We start from the raw sequence: 23,257 nt of genomic DNA, 5'->3' as shown, positions 1-23,257 counted from the left end.
CGTTATGAAGTTTCCGCCATTCCCCATTCCCGTTCCTCTTGGGTCCGAATATACGTCTCAGTATTTTGTTCTCAAATACTTTCCGTTTAAGTTCTTCCCTCAGAGTAAACGACCATGTTTTGCTACCATACAGGACAATAGGCAAGATTTATTTTTTTAAGTTTCAGATTTCTCTACAGGATTTGCGAAGACAGAAGATTTTGAACTGGATAATAACACGAATTCTCTGCTTTTAGTCGACATTTAATTTCTTTGTGAATATGGTTTCCGTCCCGTGTAACGTGGGTTCCTCTGTCACCACGGCATGGCGCGTTCTCACGTTGCGGATCGAGGAGAAGGCCTCTAGATGTAGAGGTTAGCTGCAAATATACTGAATAAGCAGTCTAGGACAGACGATTAGGAGTGGTCCTCCAGCTTGGGGGTTTGGGTAAGGCTAACAACCTCATCTTGTAAAAAAAAAAAAAAAAAAAAAAAAAAAAAAAAAAAAAAGCACTTGTTTAGAAATATTCACAAAAGCTTCGGACAAGGACTGATAACTGGGCACGACCTCAGCAAAAGAAAATGGACATGAGATTTGGAACATGGGATATTAGAAGTCTTTATAGGGCAGGCGCGTTAAAATCCGTAACGAGTGAGTTACAGAAATGCAGGATGGACCTAATAGGAGTTCAGAAAGTTAGGTGGGAAGGAAATGGATCTGCGAATTCCGGAAATTTTACGTTCTTTTACGGGGAAGGAAATAAAAATTACCAGTTAGGAACAGGGTTTTTCGTTCACAAACGAATATTACCAGCAATTAAACGGATTGAATTTGTTACTGACAGACTTTCTTTTATTACTCTTAAGGGACGGTGATATGATATTATTGTTTTAAATGTACATGCCCCAACTGAAGATAAGGATGACGATATAAAAAACAGTTTTTTCGAAGAAGAGTAGAACGGATATTTGACCAACTCCCGCGATACCGTATGAAAATTCTATTAGGGGATTTCAATGCGAAGGTAGGACGAGAGGATATTTTCAAACCGATTATAGGGAACGAAAATCTGCATAAGGAAAGTAATGGCAACGGTGTTAGACTCGTGAACTTTGCAACATCCAAAAACCTAATCGTGAAGAGTACAAAATTCACACATCGTGACGTTCATAAATACACTTGGACATCACCAGACGGAAAAACACATAATCAAATTGATCACATTTTAGTAGATAGAAGAAGGCAATTAACATAATTGATGTCCGGTCGTTTAGAGGGGCTGAATGTGACACTGATCACTACCTGGTAGCAGAGATAATACGAGAGAGATTGTCGTTGAATAAATATTTCGGTAATATTCATTGTCCGAAAACGGAGAGATTCAATTTAAAGATATTAGAAGAGAGCCAGGTAAGAGAGGAATACCAGATTGAAGTTTCGAATAGATTCTCGGCTTTAGAAGATTCGGAGTGCACTAGTGTTGAGGATACCTGGATTGAAATTAGAGATAGCATTAAAATTTCAACAAAAGAAAAATTGTGACACGCGGAAATACGTAGGAACGAAGCATGGTTCGACCAGGAATGCATTAAACATGGTCGCTTAGTCTGAGGGAAGAATATAGACTGAAAGTATTTGAGAACAAGATCCTGAGACGAATATTCTGACCCAAGAGGAACGGGAATGAGGAATAGCGGAAACTTCATAAGGAGGAACTACATAATTTATACGGTTTACCCAACATTGTTAGGGTCGTCAAGTCTAGGAGGCTTAGGTGGGCGGGTCATGTAGCTATAATGGAAGAAAGTAGAAACGCTTTCAAAGTCTTGACTGGAAGACCAATCGGAAAACGACCATTAGGAAGACCTAGGCGTAGATGGGAGGACAATATTAAGATGGATCTCGCAGAAATTGGAATACAAAGTAGAAACTGGATGCAGTTAGCTAAGGATAGAAGTCAGTGGAGAGCTTTTGTGAACGCGACATTGAACCTCTGGGATCCATAGGCCATAGAGTTAGTTAGTTAGTTGTGATTTCCGTCTGTTAATATTGATCTCAGATATTTAAAAGGATTCGAAAGTATTATTTGATATTTTAACGCATCCATAATTTGCAGTATTACGATACGACAAACTTCCATGTATTTACTTCTCTGCAATTACTTCTAAACCCATGTCCCTGCAAGCGTTTAATAAGACTTTTACATTTCTTTCTATTGTTCTCCTGTCGTCCCCTATTATCTTTACATCATCAGCATACGCCATAACCTGGTGAATACCATTTAGCTCTAGGTCCTGGTTGCTGTCTTTTATTTTCCTTATAGAAAATACTTCAGAAGAAAGTTGAATAATAATGGCCTCAATGCAGCTCCTTGTTTTAGATCATTCGCGACCTGAAAGCTCGTGGACATGAATTTTCCTACGCGGACTTCACTTTGGGATTCATTTAGACATATCTTAATCAACCTAACTAGCTTTTTCGGTATTCCAAATTCCGTAAGAATGTTGTGCAATGTATCTCTCCTAACAGACTCGCTGGCTTATCTGAAATCAATAAATAATTGATGTAGAAAATCTCTATTGACTTAATCAACTTTAGATGTTTTGTAATCACCCATTACTAAAACAATATGCTCAAGTGAATTAATATTCTTAAAAATGTTGCCGAAGAAATTGTCAAACACAGGAAGTGATAAGTTCTGATAGAGATATGCACAAAGAAGTAGTAACTGCTTACCGGTTTTATTAGCAAAATTCAAAACAAGACATTCACTGAATATTTCAAGGGCTGTTGTTTTAAGCACTTGAATGTTTTTGTTGACAGTACACAACACTCCTATATTAGGTTTATATACCTTGTCAGCTCTAAAACAAGTATTAGTAAAATAATCCTCACTTTTGGCAATATCACTAAAGATTTCAAACACAGTCATAACATCGTACGAACAGTCCGCAACAGCAGAATTGGACAAGTTGATTTTTGGTCCTAATACCTCTTACATTATGATACCAAATTATAATATTGTTATTTGATTATTTCTGCACTTCCGTTTAAATCATTGAGTTCTTCTGAATCAGATAATGTTCTTAGCTTTCCATAAAGTGGACCATTAAGGATACCCTTATGATTTCCAGAAATTGATTACATTATAATCATGACAATTTACCTCAATAGAAAAAGGTGAATAGGATTCATACTTCGTTCTCAATTTAGTCCCCTTAAAGGATTTGACATGTTCATACAAAATATCTTCAATATCTTTAACAGAGGCATCAGGACTAAACCTAGTTACAAACAATACTTATTTTCTAGCATGAGACCAATTCTACTTTTCAATTCACAAGAACTTTTCTTATCTACTCTATATAAATTCTCATTAACAACTGGAGCAGCGGTGGCTCAATGGTAGAGCGTTACTCTGTGGTGTATGGAGTCCTTGGTTCGATCCCAGCTCGCGCCAAGTAGCTTTGTGGTGGACAAACACCGTGTGCATGGATTTTCTCGGAGTACTCCCGTTTCCCCTTACTTTCTTCATTCAACAATTAATTAATTTCTCACCATCACCGTCTCCTTTAGCCCAGCCGGCATAACTGTGGAATGTAAAAACTTCAAGATCTCATTTTTTTCTAATTAACAATTACAGTAGTTTTTTTTTTTTTTTAACAATGTCTTCTTACTTTCATTCACAACTGCAGTCTATGTTCCATTCAGTGGCGGATCCAGGGGGGGGGGCGATCGGGGCGATCGTCCTCCTCCCAAAAAGAGGAAACTTTCTTATTTTATGTATATAAATAAAAACCCATCCCAGAGTTTGAAGCTCTTAAAAGTAGCTCTAAGTAGCAGTATGACAATCCCCCCCTCCCCCCCCCACAAGTAGGTCCTGGATCCGCCCCTGTGTTCATTATTATCTTAGGACTTCTCAACAATTACCTTATCTAATTATGATTAGTCATTGTAAGACTAAGGAAATTTGCTCCATACTAATTTTCATTGAGCGTACAATTGTCAGTATGGTTAAATTCAGATTCATGATTAAAAGAAACTTCAAATTTCACCTTTAAAATAGCCTTGAGCTCATTATTTTCTGATTTGAAAGCCCTCATTTCGTTCCAAAAGTTATGTTTCATATTAGTGAATGATACTTTTGAATTTCAACCCGAAATGGCAGCTCATCTTCATTTGATATGTTTACCTTTATTGCATGAGATTCAGCAAAATCTTGATTCATACTTGTTTTATCATTAAGATAATTTTTTTCTACATTCATAGATGTATCAGTGTCTCTGGAGGTAATAATTTCCTGGTTCTAACAACTTGAATACTTAAAACTAATATGTAGGTTATCATCCCTACCACCTGGTTGAACCAGTACGCATTCAAAGTGAAATTTAATACTACAAACAATACATTTTAAAGCTCTTTGCCTACCATAAACTGATGCATTAGAATCCGTACAATTACCAGATATTGTAATGCTTACATTAAAAAATATAAATATAAACAAGATACACATATCCTTACCACTCCGGCTCAAATGGATAAGAACAAAAGAAGAAACAAATTGAACAAAAGAGTCCGGCAATATAATAAATAGAACAAGACAAATCGTTTTTCTACTCTGTCAGAGGACCAAAAAACAAAGAGAAGACCGTTCGACCCTTCAAAAATAGGGGCAAGAGCTAGGACTATTTTGAAAAAAAAATATCCTTGATTATTCACCCGGGACCCTTCTGCAACACACTGACACTGTTATTAGACAGTATCCTGTTAACTAACGTCCCAAGTGTTACCACAGCCACTCACAGATGTAAGGAGTAAGGAGCCAGATAAAAATAAGGAATAGGCCTAAATCCAGAAAAAAATGTGAGCAGCCCGGGACCAAAGGTCGAAAAACGGTAAAAATAATAATAATAATAATACAGTTTAGATATTTCTTGACATCTTCCTCAATAGATCTCGTATGAATATACAGGGTGGACCATTTATCTTGATACGCCCTAATAACTTTTAAACTGATATATACAAGATGTTGAAGTTTTCTACCATGGAAATACGTATCGGCAGGGGAATATTTTTTAACATACTCTGCAATACCATCATGTTAACAGTGTTGAAAACCCGACATAAAGTTTTTTTTTTTTTTTTTTTTTTTTTTTTTTTTTTTTTTTTTTTTTTTTTTAATAGCACTACGTTAGGTTATTACATATTTCAAATCTACATGCCAAGTGAAGCTTATAATATTAAATTAGTTATTCGTGTTACAAACTAAGGAGACTGCACTATCACAAATATTGAAATTTTGGTGATTTATACAGCAGTAACAACGCATGTGAGACGGACGGGTCAACACTGATCTTAGTTCTTATAACGCCATTCTGGACGCCGACCATTTGTGATGTAAAAAGTGTGAAAAATTTTAGCTCAAGATAGGCCGGAGAAATGTTCGTTCGATTTATCGGAACTAATCGCTGCTTCGTCAAGAAAAAAAATACAGTGAAAAAGATTTGGCTACTTTTGATGCTCAGCGTGACAATTCCGGAATTCTATCTACATGTTTTCATCTCTGGTAAAGTTTTTCCTTAATTTTATATTTCTCTCTCCGCTCTATGAAAAAATCTGACCCTACTGTAATTTAAGAAATACAGCGAAAGATTTTCTACTTTTTTAATTCTCCTTTTTTCTCCTCTAATGTTTGTTCTTTTTTTTATGCGGGTGTTGAGCACTTCTCAAAAGAATCCGAGCATCAGAGCACCCCCAGAATCGACATTGTCGTTCTACTTACGCTTCTGAAAATGCTTTGACGTTGGTGATGAACATTATTTTCTCGCTTTTGTTCTGTTCTAGTCATTTCTTATTATCTTCATTATCAATTAGACCTTCTTCTCCAGACGTTGAACTGGTAATGAGCGTATTATTTGTTACTCAAGGCATCCCATTAATATATTGGCGCATGAGAAATGCACGCGTGTGCCCATAGCACTGTATTTGTCTTAAATATAAGCAAAATCTGATCATAAAAGCCAGCTCTTATTATTACTAATAAATATACAGAATGTCCGGGCTATAGGTATATAGAAAGGGCTAACTAACTAACTCTATGACCTACTGAGCCTGAACGTTCAATGCTGCTTTCACAGGAGCTTTCCATTGCCTACAAAAAGAGCGCGTAAGTAGAGCCTACAAATTAAGAACGAAAAAGTAGATAGTTTGAAACAAATGCTCATTCGAAAGGAAACTTCTTCAAGTTTGTATGGCCAGCTTGGTGATGTAGTAACCAATACAGTGCGCGCTGGATGGCGAAAAATCCCTCATTATTGGTATCCAAGAATGCTTCCTTGCTTTGATATTCACGATATAAATACCACAGCATCATTTTAAGTGTATCCTTTTCATATTCTATCACCTTGTGAGGATTTTCATTACCCCACACACAACTGTTATACCTATTTACCGTGCCACAAACACGAAAGGCGGACTCATCACCAAATAAATTAACCACTTATCAAGAAAATTATCATCATCGTCAATTGGGATGAGCATTGTAACCGAAATCTCTTCTCTTCCGTGGATCATCTGGCCTTAAGTGTTGAGGGATTTTCACTTTGTAAGCATGCAAATGGAAACGTGTGTGCACAAATTCGTGAAACTGCTGAGCGAGGAATTCCGAATTCTCTAGTAGCCTGTCTTACCAACTTCCGTTGAGTCTTGGAGAAACTCCTCCTGCAAATAGCCAACAGTTTGTTGGGTTACATGCTTCTGTGGATGTTTTCCTGCCTGAGAAAGCAAACTGCCGGTTTCTCTTAGCTTTGTCCCACTCGTAAATGATTTTGCGTGTAAGAGGTTCCACATTTCATTTCACTCTTACACGTTGCTGAACACTTGTACCGGATTTCTGTTAGCCGAAGCACATACTGCACTTGGGCTACTGTGGGGTCCACATCATGAATACCAAAGCAAGGAAGCATACTCTGATACCAATAATGAGAGACTTCCCAGCATGCGAGCACAGCGTGGTGGTTGCGGTGTTTCTAGGCTGGACATACGAACTTGAAAATATTTCCTATCGAATAAGCATTTGCTTGAAAATATTTATCTGCTCTGTTTTTATTTGTAGTTTGTTTTCTTTGTATACCTATAGCCTGAACATCATATGATCATATCTGCTGATGAAGGCAACGTTATATTGCGAGAACTGTATTAGATATTATATTAATACGTTTACTTTGGTCACGTTTTATTTTTATTTTAGTTACATATATCTGCAAAGCTCGAGTGAGCAATATTCAGTGCACTTGACTTGAAGATAAAGATTATTTTCTAATGTGAAATCGCTGATGGTTAGGACAAACCGGGTCTTACCTTCAAATTAAGAATGTTATCATGACTATTTGCATACTTTCCCCTTACCTCTTTCTTATACGCTAACTTGTACATGGGAGCCTGAAAAAAAAAAAAAAAAAAAAAATCCGTTCATCACAGTTTTACCTTTTCTTCTGGTTTCAATTAATATACTACACCTTTTTAAAATAGACTCACGGTAAAACCAGCATTAGGGGGCAATTCTTTCAGTACTTCAAGAACAAGTGTGCAGTGAAATATACTTGATTTTTCTCCAAACACATAGTCATATTTCTACATGTGGATGTCAGATTTCAGAAGAAACGTCTTGAGACATACGTGAAAATTAACCTTCCAACAATAGGTAATACTTCCACTTCAAGAGCTCCCATCTTCACATCAAACATACCATATTCCATGCCTCGGCCATTCTGTGAACCCTATCTGTTTCACCACATCGTCTCTCAACATGGATTCCTTGTCAGTACTCTCCAACCTTGTAAATCTATAGCTTCCGGGTGAAGAGAGGTTCTTCCTACTTTCAAATGGGCGGCGGGCACGTGTCATTGGGTCTGTTATGCAAGTGATACCTCAGCGATCTCACCCTAGATTGTGTAAGATTTGGCACCAAAAAGGAAGTGTGAGAAATGTGAGCTTATCTTAAACACTCCGGTACAGACATTGGTGATGTTGATAGACTCCTATTCGCTAGGAGAGTTTTCTCCACTAACTGAGAAGTGGGTTTCGATTCATTACGCTAAGTGGGCGTATCGCAAGACCCAACAAGACAGAGTAGTCTAAAAATGTAGTAATTTCAAATGAAACAATGACGCCCTTCCCCATCTCTTCCACAAAACACAAATGTGAGTATTTGATAATAACACATTGCAATATCCCTTCATATTAGTAAAGCAAACCACGTCTTTCGGCACAATCACCAGCAAGCAGCCGATGATGCCGTCACCGATTGAACAGAAAGAGATTCGAAGAAGACTCTTAAATTCTCACACAGGCTGCGCCTCCAAAGACTGGCTATACAAACGGACGCCTCAAAGTAGAAGACATCAGTTGTTAATTGGTCATATCCTACCTATCTCTCCAAATTGCATCTGGCGAGAGAGACTTCTCTAACTTTACATCCGAGCTGCAACGGGCAAGAGGTTCGTTACTCATCTCTGAGCTGCAATGGGTAGGAGATACAATCCTGGCCTATGAACCGTAACGGCCAAGAGGTTCCTTAAGTCATCACCGAGTTGCAGCGGGCAGGAGATACCAACTCTAGCTCTAAGCTGTAATGGACAAGAGGTTCTTTTAGCCTCAGCTGCAACTGGCAGAGTCTTTCTTAACCAACAAACCTTAAAACTCCCAGCTGCCACGAGCAGGAGATCCAATTATAGAGGAAAGAAATTTGTCAGAGAATTACTTATTTGTAATCTTGCATACGAATTGTATAACATCTTGTATTATAAAAAAGGTGAGGAAAGCCCCTGTACCGTTACTCTGCCGAATATTTATATTATCCTTTGTGTATTGATCATCTATAACAGACAAGTATAATATTAGGAAGGTCTTGAGCTAGTGTTGATCTTATGCTGTATTGAGTTTGAGAAGTACTCGACGAGTACTGAGAAGTACTCAGAAGTACGATTTGCATGAAATAAACAGTGTGAGTTAGAATATTGCTTAAACTTACTTTAGTGTTCTAAAATTAATTAGTAGTTTATTCTGATTGCGATCCAATCACCCGATTTTAAATTACTATATTTTAAAGTACATATATATGCATTGGACCTAATTATATTACAACCATAATTAATATTGCAAGGATCCGTATACACACATACTATGTGCCATACGTTTTTACTACAAGCATACTATGAACATGCTTTCTTACGATTTGTAAATGAATAGTGACAGATGACAGAAGAAAGTCACGCTTACACGACAAGACGAAGAGACCCGAAGAACCGAAGTTTCACGAGGATGGGCCTTAAAAGGAGCGTCCAAGGAAGAGACTGGCATCAGTGCCTTCACTGATTGTTCACCTGGAATCCTTACTCCTGAAGCCGCTTTTGAGCCAAGGAGTCTTAACCCTAGAAAGATCATGCTCGCATCTGCTAAGTGAAAGACCAAAGGGGGTTAAATTTGCCCGCTCTGGTTTTAAGTAACTTTCTGAGTACATTTGTTCAATTTGAGTTAACGTGTTTAACTAAAATTAAAAGAAAAAAAGAAACTTTTTAAGGAACTGTGCTTTTTATTTGTAAAAAATAGGCTAAATATAATGCGTAAAACTGCTTATATATTATACTAAAATTCTTATAATACTACGAAGAAAACTAGTATTATAACTAACACTCGATATGTTCTATGAAAGCCTGTATTTATATAAAGGAGAAAACTAACATTTTAAAAAAAGTAATAGAAGTTTTTGATATAAAAATACAAATGAAAGAAGTTTTGGAAGAAAGAAAAAAAAAAAACATGGCGAACACCTATGACCAGGGGAGGGGATCAAATCGGGCCACGCAACATGATTTTTTTTTTTACAAAAAAATGCAGTATATTCCAGTTGAAGAAACTTGTAAATGAATCTTTCATCGAAAGAAACAATAACAAAAAAAAAAAAAGGAAAAAGAAACCTGAATACATATTAATCCATATAAACTGAATAAAAAAGAACTCGATGGCAAAATTGACCCCCGTTGGTCTTTCTAGGACTAAACTTCCCGAGACAGCTGCGTGCAAGGGACTCTATTCTATCTTCTTCTAACATTTTTGTGCTAGGATCTGAGACAATTATTTTTTGTAATTATGAATAAACTTGGAACAAAAAATTTGATTAGCGAACTTGTATTTGTGTCAGGTTTGGCTGCTAGAGTTATTAAACATGGTAGCGCCAATAGTGACGAGCTTGGGAATTATTGTTGTCGTAATTCGAATATTCGATTACCCGCCCTAGTTGCAAACTAGTATCTAACCGGTCGAAAGCAGTCTAAAGTAACTACAGTGTGAAAGTTAATATCTGATATAATAAGTGTTATTTAAGTTGTTGGATGCCAAGAGGTTGTAATTATTAGTGTTGTAAAATATCTGGTGAGTTGAAAAACTATTATATTTGTTATATTGAGGAAATTAATGTTTTTGACTTAAGTTACCGTAAGGATTGAAATTGGAATGTAAGGCAAATCTGTTTTTCGTCAAATGGTAATAGAATTGATTAAATGTATTCCATTATTAATTAGTCCTTTATAGTACAAAATTATATTTGAATTCTGTTCAGAGATATATTTCAGCTAATTCAGTTATTGTTAAAAATTGTTATTATCAAGTTTTAAGATTTTATAAAGGATAGCTTTTTCGATATCAGATTTTCTTTTATCCCATATTGCCTTATAAGTTCTTGATATTTGCATATTTATTAAATTCATCTTGTTACTAGATTACTCTAACTATCGGTAAAACTATTAGTTGCAATTAAATTTTGGGAATGTTTAAAACTAGATTTGCATTTTTGACTGGTAACAGTGGGGCTATTCTTAAATGCGGCATCCTCATGATACAGTTAGGAAACATCGATCTCGCCTGAGGCTGCTTATTGGGTTGGAACACCTTTCTGTCAACCCGAGGCAGTATAATATCCCAAGGGCTTTCTATCCAACACTGAAAACATTTATTTAAGTACATTACAAACTTAGAGGAAGACCTTGCTCATATCTTCTACGTGAAGGACCAAGGAAGGGTCAAATTTGTCCGCGCTGGCTTTAAGTAGCTTTGAGAATATATTTGTTCAATTTGAGCTAACATGTTGAACTAAATTTCAAAAAAGAAACTTTATATAAAGGAGAAAGATTTTACATAAAGGAGAAAAGTACATTTTTAAAATGTATTACAAGTTTTAGATATAAAATAGCAAATCGAAGGAATTTTGGGGAAAACAAGGAAGGGTAGCACCTATGGCTAACGAGGGCGGGGAAGGGGTTAAATTAGCCCGGATAACATGAATTATTTTTACTCCCCCCCAAAAAAAATAATGTAATATATTCCAGTTGAAAACAGCGAAAATGAAACTTTCACCAAAAGGAATAATAATAATAATAATAATAATAATAATAATAATAATAATAATAATAATAATAATAATAATAATAATAATAATAATAATAATAACAGAATCCTGAACACATATTAATCCATATAAACTAAATAAAAAAAGGAACTCGCGGGCAAAATTGATCCCCTTCGTCTTTCTAGGGTTACGATTTTGTATAAAAACTGTATACAACATTCTTTTATAAATCTTGTGACGTTATTGACTCTACTTATAAAATATTTTAATATAGTTCCAGTTAAAATAACACTAATTTACATCGATTAAATGCTCTCAGAGTCCAGTTGATTATATCGGCGAATTTCTAACTCCTTCGTTGATTTGCATCAACAACCACCGATACTCCTGCGATGCTCAAATTTCCATCTACTTGACGATCATACAATCCATCATAACAATGTACTTGATTATATCTTCTATGTAAGTGACCTCAAAATCCCTTACTCGGACTCCTCATATCTTTCAGGAAGACACTTATATAGCGATTCTGTCCATGAACCGCCCCCTGGTTTTAACCAACTTTAGTTCCCTGCTTCATTATATTCACGTTTTTCCCCTTTATTTACCTTTGCCAGTTTATTTTATTATTACTTTTATGTTATTATTATTACATACTTTTCGTTCTACTTTTTTCGTTTTTTATTTATTATATTTTGAAATATTTTTATGTGTTAAATTTAATACTTTCCTTTTTTTACTTTTTAATCGTCATTGTTATTTATTTTTCGTTAATTTTACATTAATTTTCACTTTCCAACTCTTTTCCTCTATATTATACAAATATTTGTTTTAATTTATTGTTCCTTTCCATTACTTCATTACTTTTATCCGTTCCATCACTTTTATCTTTTTCTACTCTCCATCCACTTAAAGCCTGGTATCACTATCACATGATCTTACATATGAACATGTACGTTTACCTGAGCACTTCCTCACTTTCTCTCTGTGTGTGTGTGTGTTTTTTTTTTCTTTATTTCCTATTCTTTCTTTCCAATCTGATGAAATATTTAACGAAAGTGCTCAAAGTGTATAATTTTGGTAAGTGTCATTATATGTAGTAACTATTTTCTAGAAGTAATTCGTTTTCTGTTCCTTCTTCAGAATTAATCAGTTCCAACAATTACAAATTATCAGTGGACTTTCTAGAAATCAGTATCGGTTGATTTTACTCAGCAAGCAATTGTATGTCATCTCCTGGTATTTCAAATTTTTAATTTTGTGTAGCTATTTGATCAACTACTTATTATTTGAAAATTTTAGTATGAGTGGGGAACAGGAGTATATTGTGACCTTTACTTCAAATTATATGAATAATGGTGGAATGTAAGGCAACGCTTCTGGCCACACTGGAATACCGCTTCTACTGAGATCAGCGAAATCAACCAGTGATAGGTCTGGCAAAATTAAACATGGGTGACCGTTCGTGTTCAACAGATGGTGTTACCAAAACGGCGTCCGCCTAACGTTGTGAGGACAATTGAGGAGCTACTTTAATACAGTAATAATGGAACTCTTATCGAGAAAGTCAACATTAACACTGATGGGCAGGGCCGGATCTAGGGAGGGTCAATTTGGGGCATTTGTCCCGTGGCGCAGCTGGTTGACAATATGTAGGGGGCGCCATTTCGATGCAAAATTGGGAGGAAGGGGACAGATATACGTCTTTGAGCCGGGCGCAATATTTCGTAGATCGGCCCTGCTGATGGGAGTCAGTCTGCTTGCTACACTTCACTTCAAAGGCAACACCGCGACAAGCCGTTTAAATAGGCCCTAGACTCTCAAAGCTGTTGCGCAAGGGGTTTTTAGTTAAGTTTATTAATGGCACTTGCATTCAGATGTATCTCAATATTACTTTTTTTTTTTTTTTTTGACAAACCCTGGAAAATGTATTATGACCAATACATGAAACAAACTTTATTATATTACTCAATAGAATCACCTGTGTTTGTTCTATATCACTGTTTTGTTGCTTATAATTTCGGTAACTTTTCTGATCTGAACCCTTCATCAGAACATTTAGAACGGGAGGTCAAGATTATACTATTTTAAAAGTAAACAACAACAAAAAAAAAAAAAAAAAAAAATCCAAGTTGCCAGCAAGTAAACTGTCTGAATTTACAAACTATAAAAATGTAAGTAATCACTTATTATTGTACCACAATTTTTATTTAAATTCTCTCTATAGGTATTAAACTCGTGATTTTTGTTTCAAATAAATAAACAGTTGAAAATATTCATTTTGATGTGCGATAATGATCTATGGCAGATGTATAGGTGTTTGCATAGATGAATGCAGATTTGCGTTGAGGAAGTGGGCAACGGAGGGTGTAGTTATTGCTGTCACGGTTGTTTACGATTCTACGAAGACACTCATTTTTTCAGAATTCTTAAGGAAATGCTAAGTTTGTGTGGAAATCGAAAGAAATGTTACCTTCCGATAGTTCTTTTTTTCCTTTTTTTTTTTTTTTTTTTTTTTTGGAAGGGGGGAGTCAATAAATCAAGCTTCATTGACAGTACCCAGCAGTTAGCGAACGGAGGGATTCCATCGACTCATTTAAAATAAATGACGAAAAGAAAAAATGTTTAAAAACTTATAAATAAATATATTTTTACAGTATTCTACGTCTCAGTCTCCTGGTTCGATTCCACGCACAGACTTTTATGTGAAAGTTCTGAAACTTCTGCCGTGAAAAATTACACTGTGAGACTGAAGTATCGAAGCAGCCTCTACTGGAATCTATGGCTTCACAGTGCTCCAGCACACAACTCAGTTATGGTTCATGAGTTTTTGAGCCAATAAAGTGATTGTGTGTTATCATACCTCGAATATTCGCCCTGTAATGACCTTTTCAAAAATAAATAATAAGTGCTAATGAAGGATTGCTTTTTAGGTTATGTTTCTACCACCTAGAAAACAGTGGCGAAGACCTTGGACACCATTACCGTACAGGGTTTCCAGAAGTAATTCCAGGACTTACTGTATCCTACAAAGCTGCGTGTAGACAAAGAGGCTCCACTTTGACAAAATCGAGGTAATTTGATTCCACTTCTCATTCATTTATGTCTTACAGACTAGCCTCATTTCCAAAATGCAGCACTGCTTTCTTTCTGGTCTTGAAAGCAGTTATCCCGTTTTACAATATTTTTCCCTTCTACAGAATTTTTCTTTCGAAATTCATCTAATTAGTTTTAAATTTTGAAAGCAGTTGTCTTCATTTCTTTTACCAATGACTCCTTTCCATTTTCCCTGACATTTTTCAGATACATTAAACAAAGGAGAGAAATTTCTGATCACCAGATTGCCATTGGCGATAAGCGTTTGACCTTTACTTTTAGTACTTACTTGTTGTTGTGGTATATTCTTTCTTTTTCTTCTTCTTTTTTTAAAATTTAAATTTAAATTAGATCTGTTGGAGAAAAAAATGGCGGCCAAACTCTTTGATCTAGTTACTGGATTTCAACCTGAAATTTCGTGCCCTGCATTAAATTAGTATCTTTTGTTTGTACAGTTCTTTTCAACTTTTTACCATGAAATCAGTGCCGTGCCGTGCCGTGGAAAATAAACGCCTGAGGCAAGAGTATAAACGGCGCCCATTTACATATGAGTGAGGTCTACAAACCAGCCGCGAAGCGCCACTATAGTTGGCACGAAGCGTAAGAAAAATTCAAAAATAAACGCTGCTTTCCCTTGATTTTGAGCACTTTTTATTACTTTTTCTTCCATTTTATATATATGCGCATACATTTTCCTAACATGAGTAACATTATAGAACCACTTTCTAAAGCAGGAAGAGGATTTAAATACATACTAGTAATATTCCAAGTAATCTCTCTTTTTTCTTTCATTCTTTTCTTTTTCCTCCCAAATTTTGCGCCCTCTTCCTCAGGTGCAAGAGGCCGCCGTCCTCCTCGCCCCCACGGCTCGGCTTTATATGAAGTGAACATCCATAGTTAAAATATCTTTTATTTCATTGTTTTATCCACATCTTTAGATTGTTCTTTTCATTTTTTTATTAAGAGAAATATTTATTATGACTGTTTTGTCTGTTGATTGATCAGTATTTACGTCCTTAGTGAGCGACGATATTATATAGGAGGAAAACACAGTTTCAAGTGGAACATGAATCACTTTAGTGCGTTCTTGTGTCGAGGAGAGAACCCAGTATCTCAGTACCAATATCTTCGCTCTAAAATTCCTTTCCATTTGTACAAAATGTTAGTACAAATTATACCAATTAGTGACCTAAAACATTACAAATCTAGTACGGGAAGCGCAAACTAGGTTAAAAATATATCTCTATTGCTACAGAACAGAATAATATTATCGTCTAATGATTTTGAATGATAATGGTTAAAATGGATCTTTGTCGAGAAATGAACAGTGAACTTTATCGTTTAATATTTCGAGAAAGAGTTTATCATCAATAAATTATCTTTGTTCTAAGTACAATAGTTTTAATTTTGAAGTCTTCAATAATTGACAAGTTAGGTTATATTTCAGTAGCTCTGGGCACACTTTTGTGGAAGTTTCCTAGTGTGTCTAGGTATGCGTTCCTTCTTATTAATAAATACAGGGTGTCCGAGAAGTCCTTCCCTGATTACAGAAATTGATAACTCAGGCTAGAAATACGATAGAAATATGAAACTGGTGTTGAATTGTTTACAAACTATAAAAGTTTTGGTCACATCAGTACACTTCCACATGAGCACCCTTGGTAGCACGTAGCACATCTAGGCGATATTCAATTTCCATCCACACATTAGCCAACATCACTGGAGGGATCGATGCAACGACTGTGGTTATTCGTTGCTGCAGGGTTTCAAGATCTGGTACACGTGTTCGGTAGACCTCATCCTTGACATAACCCCATAAAAAGAAGTCTAATGGGGTACCACAGGACACACTGTGCCTTCTCCTGGTTGGTTGGCATGGCTTCTTGGACTTCTTACTTACGTACTACAAACCTAAAAAAAAAGTTTTAACAGCTTTTGATTATATTTCAATTGATTCTATATGGAGTCTTTTGTAGTCTTTAGTTAAATAGTTTTGATTATAGCGCCTCTGGTGGCAACTTTCTGCGATTTTAGGCAGCACTTCAGCTATGCTGTTTAGATGAGTGCTGGAAATCATACTCGACGAACCATTAAAATAGTAAATGGTTCAATGTAACGTACGTAATAATTACTGGGTTAAATTATTAATTTTTTTCTATTTTGTGAGAATAACTAGTTGAGTTTAAATTTGAATCATAAGGTGTGGATGCGTTATATGTTAATTATATTGGTGAGTTGTATGATTTTCTTTCATTATTTTAACAAGTCTCTATACATTCTAATGGAGTCATTAACTATGTATTTGAATGAGATATAAACTACATTTGAGATTGTCATTCTAGTAACTTCTTACCAATTTATAAATAAAAGAACGGAATAGGTGTTATTATAATTATTTCAAATTATTGTAATATTTCATGTTAAGCTGATTCTTATTGATATTAAATTAATTTTGCATAGGGTTCTGAATCAAATGAGAATATTTGGAAGCTGTGAGCTTAAAGTTTTTATTTATTTATTTGCCTGTTTTGCATACAAATGAGAGTATCTCGAGTACTCATACAGCTTCCAAAATTACAAAATAATTAAATATATGCTATAAAAAACTTACAAATAGAGTAATACATACATAACTATGACTTTTATAAGTTTACACATTCATAACATAATTAACAAAAAACATTTATACATTGTCTTAAAAAAAAAAAAAAAAAAAAAAAAACTCATTTACTGAGTAGTAACACTTATCTACGAAGAACTTGTGAAGATCAGATTTAAACATAGAATATTTGTATAGTTAATATTTACGTTTTTTTTTTTTTTTTTTTTTTTTTTTGAAAAAACGAGAAATTTTGGAGCATAACATGCAAATTATTAACAAATCGAATGTTGTATTTATGGACGTTACTGTTTTCAATCGTTTGTAAATCTTTGTAAAGATAGAATATTTTAATCAAACATTATTATTGAACTAAAGTAGAATAGCCACCTTCGACCTGTTTTCAGTGCTATTTATAATAGCATTATTGCTACCATTTCCAGGAATATGTTGTCTTTATGTTTACTATATGAATAAATTGGATCCATTAGAAACATTATTACCAACATATACGCATTACTTAACTTTTACTAGATTATTCTTAAATGTGGAGGATCTTCACTAGTGGGGGACCGTGTCAAATAACGACCTCCTTTCCATAAAGGAATATTACAGCATAAACCTGTGGTTTAGAATGGAATCCCAACCACTAAAATGCGTTCAAATTTCAATACTCTCCCGCCCGAAATCGAATCCAGAACTACGTGAACAACAGCCACTACAGCGGGGAAAGTTATTAGAGTTTTATAATACTATAGCATCTTTGGTGTATAGCAGTTTTATTATATTTTAATTTACATTTTCATATAAATATAGTTATGCAAATATTTAGTATTTAATTATGTAGTAAATTCCTAGATTAAAACACCTTATAAATGTATGATAGTTTTTAATGTACTTTTGGTTGTACATTTTGTATATATTTGTATAGTGGTTTGGTTTGTATAGTATATTTTGTGTGTCTATTATGTAAATATACAGGGTGAAATTTAAGTACGTGGACAGACTTGAGCAGGTGATTCCGGACACCTCTACGAGTAAAACCTCTTGGGAACAGATGCGAGCCGATCAATATTTTGAGCGCTACAGTTTGCCGAAAACTCCATATTTCCTTTATCCTGAATGACAGAGTTAAGGCGGCAAGATCACGTCAAAGAAACTGAACCTGCTTTATTTAAAAGTGCCTATGCTGCAAGCGAGAAATTCGTGCGCATCAGAGTCCCCAAAGGAAGTGGGGAATCGTCAGAAAGTTTCTGCAGAAATGTGGGTCCTAATTTGCATGGTTTAATGGCTACAGAAATGTCATATCAACATCATTGTCAATATGGCGTAGGAATTTACATTTGCTATGTGGGGTTGCATAACAGTAACAGCAGGCAGGCGTTACGTAATCACAAGACTATGAACTTGAGTGACCAGACTTGAAAGGAGGGTGTCTTTTGAAACAAATAGAAGTAGCACATTATGAAAACAACTTCAATTGTGTAAAGAACTGCAACACGTAGACATGAGAGTTAGTCGTTACACAGATGAAGGATGCAAGAACTCGAAACTCTGAAATGTGAAAGATCACTAAATAAGACAAACATTTGTATTGGAACGTGCATTCGTACAATACATTATTGCGTGTTACTGCTGTTGTTCTTGCGTCTGGAAACTTCTCAGGAAGTGTTGGTAGTGCCTTCTTGCACGTCAATGCATCCAGCAATTCGTTGGACCATGGATTACCAGACCCGCTCCATTCGTTTATCTTGCACCCGAAGTTCGTCAAATGCTAAACGAATACGTTGTTGTAGCGTCCGGTGATCAGAAACGGGTTGGAATACACGAGACTTTTCACGTGTCCCCATAAGTAGAAATCGAGGTGGTTCAGGTCAAGTGAGCGGGCAGGCCATGTAACAAGACCTCCGCGACCAATCTATTTGCCGGGGAAAATAGTGTTTAGATATTGGCGGACGGAACGTCGGAAGTGGACTTAAGCTCCATCATGAATCATCCATATGATTCGTCGTACTTGGAGTGTCACATCCTTAAGTTCAATAGCCAGAGCGTTCCGCAGAAAATCCATTGAGGCGCTGTGGCAGAAATACTTGCCCAAGTAGGTGGTGCTGAAGAATCCGCTCCCAAATATTGACGCTGAACCGTTCCTGATGGGAACCGTTCAACCGTTCAAGGGGGGTTCTCTGTATCCCACACATGACGGTTGTGTAGGTTGATGACGCCAGTCCTACCAAAGGTCGCCTCATCTGAGAAGAGGATTGACGACAGAAATCCAACAATAGTGGTGACCCTGTGTAATACTACAGACGAAACCTTTCTCGCGGAGGGAAATCCACAGGTGATAATGCCTGGACACGTTGCAGGTGATAGGGATAGCAGTTGTTGTCGTGCAGAATACTTAACATAGTCGCTTGGCTTATATCGTACTGGCGGGCCACTTGCCTCGAGCTTGCGTTGGGATCATTCGCAATCTCTTGTAGCATACGTTCTTCGAGATTTGATGCACGAACATAGTCCACACGGCCTCCAAGTTCCCTCAAACGATCCTGTTTCACGCAAAAGCCGAAATATTGCAGCAAACGTTTGGTGATTCGGTTGCTGTCGATGAGGATACTTCGCGTAAATTCTTGCTGCTTCCCGACCATTGCTGTCTGCTTGGCCATCCACGAACAATATATCAGCCTGTTTTCGGTAGGAATAAAGGACAATTTTACCAGCACCACAAAACACACGTTCCCTCACGAGGCACACTCGTACAGTAAACATGCTTGATGTACCGTGTGATGTGACTGCAGCTACATTACAGTGACATCTATGTACTGTACTGCGTACTACGTCTACACCATTCCACTTTTTGTCCCTTCTTCTGTGTGCTCTGCATTACGGGTGTCAGGTTTCAAACACTGCTCTATCTTGCTGCTGTGCATTGGGCTCGGCTTTCCACATTTATTATGATTACTGTTATGATAGTATTATTATTATTATTATTATTATTATTATTATTATTATTATTATTATTATTATTATTATTATTATTCACAATAATAAAAACATGATCATAACAATAATACTAATACTCCTACTACGTACTCAGGGGTGTAGCCAGCAGGTTTATGTAGGAGGGGCCCGTCGTTTTTGAAGGGGGGCCAGCTACAATGTACAAAAAGAACGTGTTGTAGTTAGTGTTTTTGAGGCCTGAAAAAACGGAAAACTTTGGTTTCCTTCCGGAAAAATAAAAACACTGCTTTTTAGCTTCTTCTTCTCTTCCTCTTCCTCCTCCTTCTTCTTCTTATTATTTTATTTATTTATTTTTGCTTTTTCTCCATAAATTATATTCTAGGCAGTTTGTATCATGTTTAACCAAAAACTACTGCCCTAGACCAAACATTATACCTTTGTACATAACTATTTCAATTTAAGCCCTTGTACACAGAACCTACTTATAAAGGTAACCAAGGAAATTATATCGCTTTCTCACCCACCACCTTCGAACATCGATATGTCACCTAGGGGCTAAGACGTTCCTAAATGATCAAAAACAGTCCCCATCAGCATCGACAACCTTCTGCCAACGTTCTGGGAGGCCATGGATTCCATCGCGGTAGAACTTGGTGGACCGTGAAGCGAAGGTATCAAGTGCGTTTTGCACCTCTACTAGGGATTTGAACTGGTGTCCTCTAGGGTGGCTGTCCAAAGAATGGAACATGTAATAAACGGACGGTACAAGTATGGCGAATGCAATACTGTTTCCCATCCAAGGCGTAGAATTGTGTCCCAGGTCATCCTAGCTACGTGGGGCTTAACGTTGTCCTGTAACAGGAGGATCCTTTTGCGATTCAGAAGTGCTGGCTTCAGAGTTTCGAGTTTTTCTTGAACACGGCTCAACTGGTGACAGAACACAGGTGCATTGATGCTCTGACCAGCTGGCCCCGATGCCCCCCGTGGCTACACCCCTACGTATAGTACTAATAATAATAGTACTATTAATACTACTAATAGTTGCTACCATAGTTCTTCTAGTCTTACTCTTATGTATTCATTGTATTGTTTCCCTCTCTTGGTTTCCCTTACACCAGTTTCAACTGTTACACTACCCGAATTGATAATGGTAACTATCCAAGGCCTAGGCCATTGCCGTATCTCCCCGTACGTCATGCTGGCTGCGGGATGTACATGTCACACAATAACATTGCTACATTCCGGAGGGGCTGTCATGACAGTTGTTAGGGTTTTTTCAGTACCACCAGGACAATGCCGCAATGGTATTTGTACTGCAATGGACCTGGATGGTCCTACATTTCTCAATTATTTCCCATGACATGGGCCATTCCTACCAGTGTAGTGTTTCGGTGTTCTCACTAACCACAACTATTTCGCGTTCGTACTAGTGTTGCCACGAGACGAGACCTTTGTCCTGTCTATTCTCGTTTCAAACTCGAGACGTGACAACGAGTTGAGTTGAGTTGATTTTGAGTTTTACGTCCCGTTCAGCAGCGAGGCTATATGAGACGTGGACCTACTGATTAACGTGGAATCCGAACCACATGAACTCCCGCCGGGAATCGAACCCGGGCCTCCCACGCCAAAGGCGCGTACGCTAACCGCTTAGCCACGGATGAGCTCGAGACGTGACAACGAGACAAGACTGACCTTCCAGTTGCGTTTACTTGGTCCACCTGTTGCATACACGTGCATGTTTGTCTTTATTTAGTAGTCTTTCAGATTTCATAGTTTCGAGTTCTTGCACCCTATTTTCATCTGCATTACGACTAACTCCCATGTCTACATGTTGCAGCTGTTTACATAATGTTATACTTGTATATTTCAAAAGACACCCCCTCTCAGGTCTGGTATCTCAAGAACATAGTCTTGTTATTATGTAACGCCTGCCTGCTGTTTCAGTTATGCAACCCCATATAGGAAATGTAAATTCTTGCACCATATTGACAATGTTGGCGATATGACATTTCCGACAACAAATCATCGCTTGCTGTTAGTCTAGCCGTCGAACCATGCAAAGTGGGACCCATATTTCGGCAAAAACTTTTGGAGGATTCCTCACTTCCTTTGGGAACTACCTTGCGCACTAATGTCTATAGGCATTTTTGGATCGAGCAGGTTCGGTTTCTTTAACGTCACCTTTCCGCCTTAGCTCTGTCATTCACGATAGTGGAGATATGATGCTCTCAACTTAATATTCCCACGCTCTCGGTGCTCTGTAGCGCCCAAACTATTGATTAGCTTGCATGTGCTTTCAAGACGTTTTACTCGTACAGGTGTCCGGAATCACCTGCTGAAGTTTGTCCAGTAGTTACCGTTTACCCTGTAAATATATATATATATATATATTTGCTTAGTAATTTTAGAAAATTGTAGGGAAGAAAGCTCTGGACGTGACCTCTTCTTCCATCACGAGAAACTTCAGTTTTTCTTTCTTTTACTTAAAAGAAGAGAGAGAGGACAAGGAAGGGAAAGTTCGTTGAAGGGCTAACCACTTGGCTTGGGTCAGGAGACTATATATATCCACGCACCCCTTCCTCGAGTAGCTTACTTTTCTATGGTCTACATTGCGAGATGTGAAGCTGGAGTTTTGACAAGCCGTTCATTGTAGTTGACAATTATGATTCTCCTTTTGGTAAGGGAACAGGATTTTTTCCCCTATGTCTTGACTTTAGGAAATTAAAGTGCACAATCTTTTAGAGATTTTCTAACACTAACGGAGCGGGCGGAATGAGCTGCTCTTGGTAATTTCATGCAAATCTCTAAGAAATGAGATTTGCGTTTTTTCTTTTTTTATGATAGCAAGCTTTTATTTATTTCTTTAGTGACATAAGACAGAGTAGTTCTGATGGATATCTTTAGATCTTGGTGGCACTTCGTACTGCTTCCGAAACTATCTTGAGAAGTTACTTTTATTGGGAGCTTGCTGTGAGGAATATTTTAATGGGATTTTCTGATATTAAAATGGCTTGGAGTAGCATGGGCTTAAATGAGGTCTGTCTTCCTTACAAGTTTTAAGTAAATGTTGTTCATTGTTTACTTTAGCCTTTTAGAAAATGTTGATAGGAGTCAAAAGGCTGATAATAGAGGAGTCTACTTATAGAGAGGCTCGGGTGGACGATTGAGGTACCCGGAGAACAAGACCTTTATTTAGTATGTATAAATGTATGAATACTTA

This window comes from Thermobia domestica, chromosome 1 (genome assembly GCF_964235325.1).
Source record: "Thermobia domestica chromosome 1, izTheDome1.hap1.1, whole genome shotgun sequence".
Taxonomy (NCBI): Eukaryota; Metazoa; Arthropoda; class Insecta; order Zygentoma; family Lepismatidae; genus Thermobia; species Thermobia domestica.
The sequence above is the reverse complement of the archived record's forward strand: the minus strand, read 5'-3'. Positions refer to the sequence as shown.